Raw genomic sequence first — 12,522 nt, 5'->3', positions numbered from 1 at the left:
CAATAGCAGATGTTTCTTAAACAAAATCTACTTTTTAAATGACCCTTTGCTGGGGCCACTACCTTCTAATGGGCATAATCCATATCCAAAACTGTTTTAGACCTGTCGCTGAATTTCTTGCCCTGAAGTTGAGGGGCTAAGATATATAACCTAGTGAAAGATCATGGTATTCCAGCCGACATTCTGGTGTCAAATCACTCCAGTGTTTTGTTGCTGTTGCATATGATATCGCTAGAATCGCATCCATATGGAGGGGTGGGAGGGTGGGGTCTCAATTTTTCACAGAGTTCCCCTTATTTCATAGGAAACAGAGGACTGGATTTCCCTCCCACAGAACTAGCATGGACGCTGGGGCATTAAATAAGTTCTTTTAGGGAATTCTGCTGAAGCCTTCTGTGCTGCCTGCTTGCTTCACTGGTGTCCCCATTTCCATGACCCAAATGTTCTGTAGGAGACCTGCTCCCATGGGCTGTCTTGCTGTTCACTGTCCCCAACCTGTTTCAGGAGGAGGTTTTTGGCATCTCATGGAGGACGGGGGCTACAAATTCTTGCCTCAGTGACTGTATCCTGGTTTGCATGTCAGTTGTTTCTGCCTGGGCTTGTCAAACTGAGTCAAGCCCAGTTTATTTTTAAAGTGACAGTATTTCATATTAGAAAGACCAGGTGGATGAGGTAATATCTTTTATTTTTAGTATATATTAACCTGGGCCAGAGACAGCTACAATTACACTGCATACAACAATGGAAGTATGTTACATTTCCATAGTGTTGCTTCTTACCAATATTTCTACTCTCCAAGTATGAAGTACTGACAGATCAGTTTTAATCTGTCACATTCCCCTCCCCCTTAACAATGGTTTTTGACCGAGGTCTGCAAGATTGGGCTCTATGAGCCTTATACTTTCACTACTGAAAATATTTAAGGTAAGCCTTTTTTTTTTTTAAGGAGCAGGTAGGGCAGCAAGGATAATAGAAAATAAACCTACAAGAACCCTGTCTCATTTGTTGCTTAGCAAAAATGAGAAATGCTCAGGTGCATTCCGCTCCTGGGAGAGGGAAGAAGGAGTCCGCTATCAAACTTCCCTTTGATTAAACAGCAGCAGTGAGCGGCTCTAAAGACCATCCCTAGGATAAGAGGCCTGAGGAAGGAGAATAGAACAAGAGGAAATGAAGCAATCTTCAGGGCTCCGTGAAGAGATTTGGAAGATACCTCCTATTTTACCACTAATGATGGGGATAGCAACAAAGTGGCAAAACCAACATAATGTCATTCTCTGAAGTCCTGTTGACCTGAGTGGTTGGTTAGCCATTGTAGTACCATGATGTGCCACACAGTGTCAGACTCGCATACAGCTATGAAAGGAAAAATGGCTCAAATACTTCATACATTGCTCAAACAGTTGGCATCAGGAATCTCATTAGGACTCATGACTCACTATCCAGTCGTTGCCAATCTTTTTAAAAGCTCTGCTATAGTTAAGGTCCATCTTAATCATTCTGCTGCGATTTCATTATATAAACAGTTCTTAATTAGTATGGGTCAATGGGCCGGCTCTACTGCACTGTGTTTTAGTGTATTAGCACAAAGAGGAAGCAAAGAAGAAAACTGCTTCATGGGATGATACTAGAGGACCTACAAAGATCTCATTAAATTCCAAAGGACTATGCTTCCTAGTGATTATAACTTTATCGATCCTGTTTGCTTAACTACAGTTCTGCAAGTGTGAGAAATAGGTGGCTGCAAAGGATTTTCAAAAACAATGATAAACCCCATTGATATTGAATTGGATCATCTGGGCTCATGATTTATGAGCTTGTCATGCCCCTGTTGGTGCAAAAGTAAGTACAAACCACATCAGTAACCAGCTCCAGGACTTTCTCCTTAGCGCCAATTATAGTGCTATCACTTAAAAAGACAGTGCTAGTCTTATCAGACTATTATTCATCCTGGATGTAACTCCATGTCTGCCAATGTCAAGGATGAATTTGGCCCAATATGTCCTATTAGCTCTGCCTATATTTGTAGCAAATCATGCAGACTTTACTATTCTGTCTGCTTGTGATGAGCTGTAAGGGACAAATTACTTTTGTCTGTGAATATGTCCAGAAAGCACACTGCTTTCAAATAGTCTTTCCTTTCCCTCCCTCTCTGTATTTAGTTTTACAAAATAGCTAGAGTCACGTGTTCCTTCTTCATCAAACATCCCCCAACCCTCCAAATACGTGACTGCAAATCTAGTAAATAATTAGTCTCCAATTTAAATGGCATGTACACCTCTACCCCGATATAACGCTGTCCTCGGGAGCCAAAAAAAATCTTACCGCATTATAGGTGAAACCGTGTTATATCGAACTTGCTTTGATCCCCCGGAGCGCTTTGCATCCCCCGGAGCTCTGCTTTACCGCGTTATATCCGAATTCATGTTATATCGGGCCGTGTTATATCGGGGTAGAGGTGTAGTAGGAAACAAGTGACAGATTCTCAAGATGAAAATCAATAGTGTTTTCAGACCTTGAGTAAAATGAAATATTGCCAAGCATTTCTAGAAAGTATGAAATCTGTAACTAAGCTGTTACCCCTTTGCTGACAAAACTTTATATATAAATATAATATAAATATACTTTCCTAGAGATTGGCTCATATTAAAACACTGGATCCAAAGAGCTCTGGAATCTGTGGAAGTGTAGATTCTACTCCATATCTGAACTTCTTGTCTGGTTGTTCTCTCTCTAATGGGCCAGACTAAATCTCAACTGTTCAAATATAAGAGTGATGGGCTCAGAGTTTAAAACAAAAAAACAAAAATAAACAAAAAAAAAACCACCTACAGGGCCGGCTTTAAGATTTATGGGGCCCTATGCAGTATTATTAAACTGGTGCCTCTATGCCCGTTGTCAGCTCGGGCTCACATGTGTATTTTAGATAAGGGTGGTCTTTTGAAGGATTTATTTAAAAAACGATATGTCTGAAGATCCAAGCATTTCAGGCTAAAGATGAATACTCAGATTGTGCATCTAAAAATCTATGCAAGGATTTTTTTTAGAGAAGTGATTTTATAACCTTCAGCAACACACTAATGAAATATTTTTATAGCAAATTTTAAACTGAGGTCCTGTAGACTAACATGTTCTGAATAAATATTACAGTAATACACAACTGTTTTTGTCAGTAAATTCAGAAACTGACAATATATACCTGGGGGTTGGCAAATGCCTGTTAAATGGTTTCATTACCCCTTGAATGACCCTTTAACAGTTTCAGTGTTGTGCTAATAGGTCTGGCAGGCTGGAGGCGTTTTCACTTTTAAGTACTAGATCCCCTCCAGAGGAAGACTGACCAAGTTGCAGCAGCCAGCTGTGGTGAGAGCCTGCAGGAAGGGTCAGATTAGAACAGGGATAAGAAGAGGCAGGAGGGTGGACACTAAGGCCCAGGGGTGCCCCAAATTTTCGGGTGCCCTACGCAGCCGTGTATGCTTATAGCCGGCCCTGCCCACCTAGATACCTGTGTGCAAATCCAGTCTGGCAACCTGCATTGTGCAAGTGGGCTTCTTCCAGCCGCTGTGGTTGAGCAGTAACATTGTCTTTACTTCCTAGTGCCTGTTCACGTCTGTGGTGACATCACCAGGCTGGCACACTGCTCTGAAAGCCCACGTGCTTTCCGGTGAGGAATAGTGTTTGATGGTTAAATCGCTAACACAGCTTGTGTTGGGGGGCAGGGGCAGCAGTGTTTCCTTGGAGAACTGAGTGTGAATAAGTTTTATATTTAATGTTACAAAATGTATTGTCGATATTAACAAAAAATATGTAGAGAAAAACAGGCAAGAGGCTCCTTTTGTTTTTCTCCGGCTTTAATTTTACAGCCTGAGAGCATCATCCCCAGCTGTCCTCACTACCCCTAAAATACTCCAGCTGGAATCTCCTGACCCCTTAAACAACAAGTTTCCAGTGCAAACCTTCCCTGCCTAACTGCTGATGCCTTCCGAATGCCCAAAGCACCAGGGCTTAGGTCAGAAGATCCTCTCACCTTGTCACTTGCCAATATTATCCTGTTGGGCCCCATAAATTAGATGCTTGGCTCCTACTGTTGCTTGCTTCCTAACCCTATCTAGAAGGCATGTGAGTGCCTACTGCCCCTCCCTGAGGATATATTTAGGGGAAGCACTAGCAGTCCCCCCTCCCCTCCTGAGGATCTTTGGAGAAGCCATCCTGGAGGTTCTTTGAGGAACCTAATTACAGATAGACTCCAATCTAAGTCTCCCCAAGGCAACTAGGAACATCCTGAACATTTTCTGTGGAGTTTCTGATATGCTTGATCATGTCCAGAGGCCAGCACAGGATTCATGGAGTAGTCCAGTTTTCCTCCCCCATCCAGGGCCAGCTCCAGGCACCAGCCCACCAAGCACGTGCTTGGGGCGGCGCCTGGAGGGGGGCGGCGCAGCGGGGCCCCGGCCGGGCTCGCCGCCCTCCCCCCGGCGCTCCGGCCGGTCGGGGAGAGCGGGGCCCTGGCCGGGCTCGCCGCCCTCTCCCCGGCGCTCCGGCCGGTCGGGGAGAGCGGAGAGCCGCGGCCGGGCTTGCTGCCCTCCCTCCGGCGCTCCGGCCGGTCGGGGAGAGTGGAGAGCCCCGGCCGGGCTCTCCGCCCTGCTCCCGGCGCTCTGGCCGGTCGGGGATTGCGGGCCCGCGGCCGGGCTTGGCGCCCTCCTCTGCCGCGCTGGAGGGGCAGGGGGGGGGGCTTTTTTGCCTAGGGCGGCAAAAAGGCCAGAGCTGGCCCTGACCCCATCAGTGAGGTTTCTGGCTACCACAAGTCTGGCTACCCTTCTTCCCCCAGAGCAGCTGAATTTCTAGTGATCTAAAACTTCTCAAGTCACAGGAGGGATAGCAAAGAACACAGATGTTCACAAGTGTGTACTTGTCCATTGTGCACCTTTTTTATTTTTTGTTTTGAATTCTTCAGTGTGCTGGAGTCTCCTTCAAAAAAAAAAAAAAAACACAGGAGGGAGGGAAGGGGAGCCATTTAAGAGATTAGGACATAAAAAAGTGGCATAAAGAACTGGTTTCTTACTTTTGAAGCAGGTAAAAGTTGTGGCCTCGATACTGACAGTGTATCTTTAAATAACTTATAGGGTATTTATTCATAATTGGAACTAGCTAAAGTGTATCTTAAAGTCAATTGTTAGAATACTTTTTGCCTAATTTGCAATTCATATAACCAATTTACCTTTTATAATATGCTGTAAGTACATTACATTCACCAAAGACTGCAGCACAGAAGTATACAGTTCAACTTAACTTTATATCAGAGCTCAGCATTTGCATCCTTCTATGCATCTGCCAAGAAAAAATAAACACACCCTCTCTGCTTCCTACGTATGTTCATATTCTTCTAATGCCTAATGAACAGCTTGTAGAACGGGATGTGCAAATACAAATTGTAAATGTGATTTACTTCAGCAGTAGGCTGAATGCTGACACTATCTCGGCCAATAGGATTACTTGGGAAGGCCAAGTGGTCCAACAACTAGAGAGCTAGGCCGAGATTCACAAGCCCTGGGTTCTCTTTCCCATGTCTGCCTGTGACTTCACTTCAGTTTCTTCTCCACACCTTTGTCTTGTCTATTTAAATTGCAAACTCATCTGGAGCAAGGCCTTTCTCTCACTATATATATTTATAAAAACAATGAGGAATCCTTGTGGCCCCTTAGAGACTAACAAATTTATCTGGGCATAAGCTTTCGTGGGCTAAAACCCACTTCATCAGATGCATGAAGTGGAAAGTACAGTAGGCAGGTATAAAAACACAGCACATGAAAAGATGGGAGTGCCTTACCAAGTGGGGGGTCAGTGCTAACAAGGCCAATTCAATCATGGTAGATGTGGCCCATTCCCAACAGCTGACAAGAAGGTGTGAGCAGCAACAGAGGAAAAATTATTTTTTGTAGTGACCTAGCCATTCCCAGTCTTTATTCAGGCCTAATTTGATGGTGTCAAGTTTGCAAATTAATTCCAGTTCTGCAGTTTCTTGTTGGAGTCTGTTTTTGAAGTTTTTTATTGAAGAATGGCCACTTTTAAGTCTGTTATTGAGTGTCCAGGGAGATTGAAGTGCTCTCCTACTGGTTTTTGAATGTTATAATTCTTGATGTCTGATTTGTATCCATTTATTCTTTTGCGTAGAGACTGTCCGGTTTGGCCAATGTACACGGCGGAGGGGCATTGCTGGCACATGATGGTATATATCACATTGGTAGATGTGCAGGTGAATGAGCCCCTGATGGTGTGGCTGATGTGGTTAGGTCCTATGATGGTGTCGCTAGAGTAAATATGGGGACAGAGTTGGCAACGGGGTTTGTTGCAGGGATTGGTTCCTGGGTTAGTGTTTCTGTTGTGTGGTGTGTAGTTGCTGGTGAGTATTTGCTTCAGGTTGGGGGGGGAGCTGTCTGTAAGCGAGGACTGGCCTGTCTCCCAGGGTCTCCTCTGTTGATACTCACACCTTCTTGTCAACTATTGGGAATGGGCCACATCCACCTTAATTGAACTGGCCTCGTTAGCACTACAAAAAGTAATTTTCCCTCTGTTGATATTCACCCCTTCTTGTCTACTGTTGGGAATGGGCCACATCCACCCTGATTGAATTGACCTCGTTAGCACTGACCCCCAACTTGGTAAGGCAACTCCCATCTTTTCATGTGCTGTATTTTTATACCTGCCTACTGTATTTTCCACTTCATGCATCTGATGAAGTGGGTTATAGCCCATCAAAGCTTATGCCCAAATAAATTTGTTAGTCTCTAAGGTGCCACAAGGATTCCTTGTTTTTTTGCTCATACAGACTAACATAGCTACCCCTCTGAAACCTGTATATTTGTACAGGGCCTAGCACAATCTCAGAGCCAAGGGCTGCTACTATAATACAAATAAATATATAATTATTATTATTATAGAAAGACTTAACACTGCTTTTCTTCTTCAGTCTCCTCGGCCTGCTTTACTTGGCCTGCTGGGTCAGCAAGCCACAGTTCATCATTGTGTTAAATCACTACTCCCAAGAAAATCCTGCTGGAATAGGTACGTGTCCATTAGAGGCTAAGGCAAATGGTATTTTTTTTTAAATTACATGGTCCATTCAAATGTTTAGTTTTAGTATTTTATACTCTTTTGGTATAACCAACACATCTTCCAGCTCATGTGTGCCCTCATTTGCACTCTGGAAACAAACTGACCCTTTTAAACCAGGAGGAACACCAATGGCACGCTGAAAGCTATTTTTATAGATGGTGAGCCAGGAATGAGAGTTGTCCATTATTGCTATGTTCCAAGGGTGGCTCATTGTGAGGATGTGAACGGCAGAGCTAGCTGTGGGCTGTCAGGGGCAGCTGTGTGGCTGGCAGCACTGGACCAGGGCCCCAGGGAAACAGGTGGGTACATCTAGCTAAAAAGATATTTCTGTTGTTTCCCTCAGGTTGTCTTTTCCCAGAGGAGGAAACCTGTGTGATTTGCCACTTTGTGTGCTGGGTCCCCCGGCCCCTCGCCCTGGTGGGCTCTCTGGTGGCTGGAGGAACAGGCTGACTGACCTGCCTCCCACGGGGGCTGCTCTGGTGCTGAACTCACAGTATGAATGGTGGCACAGGGGCCCCAAGCCCTGGCACTTAGTGTGGGATCCACTCTCAGGTGAACGGCGTGGATTGCTGCACCTGCCCTGGGAGCTCCCCATAGCTCCTGCTGCTCTCTGGGGCACAGAGTTGGCTGTGGAGACTTGCTGGGCACCAAGACACTTGTCATATCAGAAACCACCCTGCCCCACTCCGGACTAGAGTGCAGGTGCCTCGCATTTGGGGTCCCTCTCCGCAGGCAGTGAGTGCCTGGGGAGTGCCTGCTCTGCAGGGGACAGCTAACAGCAGGGGCCAAGTACTCCCCTCCCAGGGGCCACAGCTGAGGTCTGCCATGCGCAAAGGGTGAGTGAGGGCGAGGGCCCGGTGCTGCTCACTAAGGGTGTGGCCCCATGGCTGGCATGGTGGCCCTTGCTGGCTGAGAGGGCTGGAGTCTCCGGCATGGCTGGAGGAGCAGGAGCTGTGAGAGGCACAGTGCTGGTATCTGGCCTTTCTGGATGATGATGTAGGTGGCATTTGCTGGGAGTGAGTCTCTCTAGGGCAAAGGGTGTCACCTTCGGGTGGGCTAGAATTTACTTCACTGCCCTTCTCCAGTGCCTAAAAAACCCCAACTCCCATAGAAAAGCACATGGAGACCCAGAATTCAGTCACTGAGGATTTTCAGCAAGAATTGCACAGGGTCAACTTCCCCACAACCACCTCCAAAAGAACAAAAGGAATGAACTTAATTCTTACGTACCAACTTTATAAAATCTTATGATGGTAAACAAACATCATCATCATCATCAAACTAATTTTTTGTAACATAACATAGCTGCTTTATAATCCACAGACATTATCTTCACAGTTATACGTAAACATAAAGAAAACAAATTAAATCTCCACAGAAACACAATGAGAAGTCACACCGAGTTCCCAAAAGCTCAGGCTGAGTTCATCTGAGTCTCAGCCACAGTCTTTGATCACCAAAATCTATAGTCAAAAACACTGCAACAACATCTTCCGTCCACTTGCTTTTAGAAATCTCCAGCTGGAATCCGGGCAGACTCTGGCGGAAATCACTCAGTTAGTCAGCTAACTAATTAACCAACCACTCAGATTAAGTAGATAGGTTAAAAAAAAAAAATCCTGATGCAAAGTGCTTCCGAGTCAAGGGAAAACAGCCTGCTTTCTGCTCCTGTGCATCAGCTTCTCCCAGCTCACACAGGCTAGGGTAACCAGACGGCAAATGTGAAAATTTGGTTCAGAGGATGCCGGGGGGGGGGAGGGGGGTTTGGGGGAGTAATAGGAGCCTATATAAGAAAAAGACTGTCCCAATAAAATCGGGACAAAAATGGGGACTGTCCCAATAAAATCGGGACAACTGGTCACGCTAACACAGGCACAAGGCCTTTTGTGAAACCGCTGACCTGACTGCTTGCCCTCAACGTAGTCTGAGTCCAGCTACGGGGAACCTATTGAGCATACCCCAAACTACCACACCCAATTCCAGAAACTTCTGGGTGTTGTGCATCTGCCTAGCAACAATGACCCAGACACAACTAATTTCTGCCCCCTCCTATTCTATACATCTTAAAGAGACATCTCCCTACTAGGCACAGGGGTACAAGAGCAGTAGCTGCTCGTGGACCAGCGCTTGGCGTTTGCTAGACAGAGCCAGCCTTGTTCCTTCACTCCCGCTGTCTGTGCCCCTTATGGGTTTTCTGGGGGTTGGGCTTGCAGAGCCATTTGTTCCCTAGCCCCAGTCCAGTGTGGGTGTGTGGATGTGGTTACTGGTACCTGGCATGTTTCCCAGTGTCAGTCAATCACTTACATATAACATTGCACACACAGCTATTTGTAAAGTACTTTATTGCTGCTGAGCATTATTCTGATGGGCTGGATAGAGGTAAGCTCTGAAATATAGGGCTGAGCACCCAGTTTCTTTGTGTTTTTTAAGTGTCCCCTCCCTCCCCCCCGGGGAAACATTGGTTTGTGGGAGGTACAAACCTGTCTCTGCTGCATTGAAGTGTTTCTTTCCCTGCGTCAGAATAAGTCACCCTAAGCTGCTAACTAGTTGTGTGGGGTATACAACTTTGTTTGTCCTCTTCCCTTGTAGGAGCTGGATTTTACAATGTACTATGAGAATTAATGTATGATTTGATTTCATCTTGTCAGCCACCCTTTTTGAATAGCAGAAAGGAATGACAGACCAGAACAATCCTTATGACTAATTATGGTCATCCTTTTGTATTAGAATAAGTTATAAAGCTACTATGGTTTCCTATATGTATTACAAATTAGGAAGTAAGAGACAGACAGGATTCTCTATTGTGTCTATGTTAAGTAGATTAGAGGAACATTGAAGGCCTGGGTCTCAATGTAAATTGTCTTGGTTATTGATTGTAAAACTTAGCAAGGTTTAATTTGCAATGCCTTTAGCTCAATATAAAATACTACTGTTTGTATTCTCAATCTGTTTGTGTGAATGAGGAATGTATGCATTAGGAAAAGATAAGGTGTGAAGGCCATTGTTATAGCCAGAGTCAAGGAAGAAGGAGTGAAGAAACTTAAAGGACATCAAAGAATCATCAACACGCATCCATAATGAAGGGCAGATTGACGACCCTGAGGTAAAGGCTGTCACCCCTAAAGACAATTGATTAAATCGGAACAAAGGGCAGGATGACCCTCTCGGAGGTGTATTGGAATGTTTACACCAATTAAGAAGTTAACCGGTCACAAAGTGACACAGCAAAATCCATAGGCTTCAACAGAGAAGAAAACCTATAAGAACACGGTGCTCTGCCATAGGACTTTGGGTTCGTCTTGCCACACTCCAGGAGCATCGGATCGTGACCGATAGAACCCCACTCCCCTCTGCGACCAATTTGGCTGGCCACTAGATTGATCCAGACTCTAGACTGGTAACTATAAACATCACTGCAGGACTCTGTGTGTGTGTGTGTGTGTGTACAGTGTGTGTGTGTGTCTAAAAAGCATATGCTAACTGTGGTATTCTCAATAAATGCTGTGTGTATTTACCTTCCTCTATAAAGATCCCGTGTGCTTTGTATGAGCATACCACACTTTGCAGTAGTAGAAAAAAGCGTTACTTGTGTGACGGTGAAATGAAATGAAAACAGCCGAGGTCTGATTTTTTTAACTTTTATCAGATAAAATGGCTTGTGTTCTAGTGGACCCTTGTTTCTTTCAGTTACTTAAATGTATTAATTTTCACGAAGACCAAGGGATCTACCATGGCAAAGTCAGAAACGTGATTAGTAAAAATTAACATCACCTAATTGTCAGTATTAATGATCTTAGATGGAAATATGAGGAATGGACAAAGTGGTAAGTAAAAGAATTATTTTAACCAAGCCAATGGTTCTTATTCTTGAAGTTGCAACCCCACTGTTGGTCATGAAACTTTCTAGAGTCATGTTTTCCACACTCAAAGATCAACTATGTAATTGTGTGAATGACTTATCCTCCATTGAATTGAGGAAGAACAGAAGTAAAGGCTAAACAAAAGAGAGCATGCAAAGACCCTCTCAGTAACACTGTGCACAAAACACAAAGGACTTGCTTTTCAGATGAACAAAGCAGCTCCTGTGGAGGTTAGCTGGATTTGTGGGTGCTAAAAATCACAGGCCCACAATGGTAGTTGTCCCTACATTTAAAGGTACACCACCCAAAAAGTAGAATAAGAACATATTGCATACTCGACCCCATTTCTTCCTGTAGTAATGATTTTTAATAAAGAATTTTTTCTGACACTAGGCTTGTATTTATGTCATGGCTGAAGGTGCTTGAAACTAAAGCAACATTTCTCAAACTCGGGGGTTCCAACCCAAAAGGGGGTCACAAGCCTATTGTACGGGGGTCGTGATATTGCCACCCTTACTTCTGCACTGCCTTCAGAGCAGGGTGCCTGGCCAACAGCCACCACTCTCCAGCCACTCAGCTCTGAAGGCAGAGTGGAGAGCAATGGCTGCTGACTGGGCACCAGCTCTGAAGGCAGTGCAGAAGTAAGGATGGCATGGTATTGGAGGGGAGGGGGTGGTCATAACAGCCTGAAATATTTTCAAAGGGATCCCATCAAAAAAGTTTGAGAACCCCTGTAATGCAGTAGCCTGCAGAACACCATCATACTCCTTTCATACTCCTGTTTGCATTCTGTGGTGCATTCTGCTCTGTATAATTAGATAGACCTACAAGGAAACAAACAAATTCTGGCTTAAGGCCTCTGAATATGTAGTATGAAATACTTGTTGCTAACTCGTCCTGTTTCTTAGTAGCTCAAGGTCTCCCAGACTCTGTTTTGTGATATTTGCCTCAGTGGGCTGGATCCTACACCCATTACTCAGACAAAGCTCCCACTGAAATCAAACAATCTGGAACCATACAGGAATTCTTAGTGATAAACATCATTTCAGTCAGTAAAATGAAACTCCCCATAAATTACAAAGATTCCTTCCCACGGAGCCCTGCTTCAATTACATACTTTATGTATTATACATTATTTATCATTCTGTGTTAACCCTTGCAAGTTGAGCTCTTAAACACATTTCTAGTTATAATAATGGAATTATTTGACATTTTTTTAGGGTAGGGTTATAACTCAGCTCATCCTCTTTTTAAATACATTGTAAATATTTGGAAGGTATTTATATGTAACTGTCGTCTAGAATTAGACAGCTTTACTACATATGTAATGTTTAAAACTGATCATTACATGTTTCAAATGAATGTGAAGGAGTACTCTGTAAAATTGACATGTTATTAAAGGGGTGCTGAAAAGATGGTTAGGCCCACATATTTTGATTTTGTTAAATAAGATTTAACAAGATTGAGCACAAGTAAAAAATATTGTCCTTTGCCTCTTTTTAAAAATCAACATACAGGGTTAATAGGATTTAAACATTTCTCCTGTAATAGT

The sequence above is a fragment of the Terrapene carolina genome, unplaced genomic scaffold, assembly GCF_002925995.2.
Source record: "Terrapene carolina triunguis isolate 2854851 unplaced genomic scaffold, T_m_triunguis-2.0 Scaffold58, whole genome shotgun sequence".
In the NCBI taxonomy this organism is placed as follows: domain Eukaryota; kingdom Metazoa; phylum Chordata; order Testudines; family Emydidae; genus Terrapene; species Terrapene triunguis.
This window is presented reverse-complemented; position numbering follows the sequence as displayed.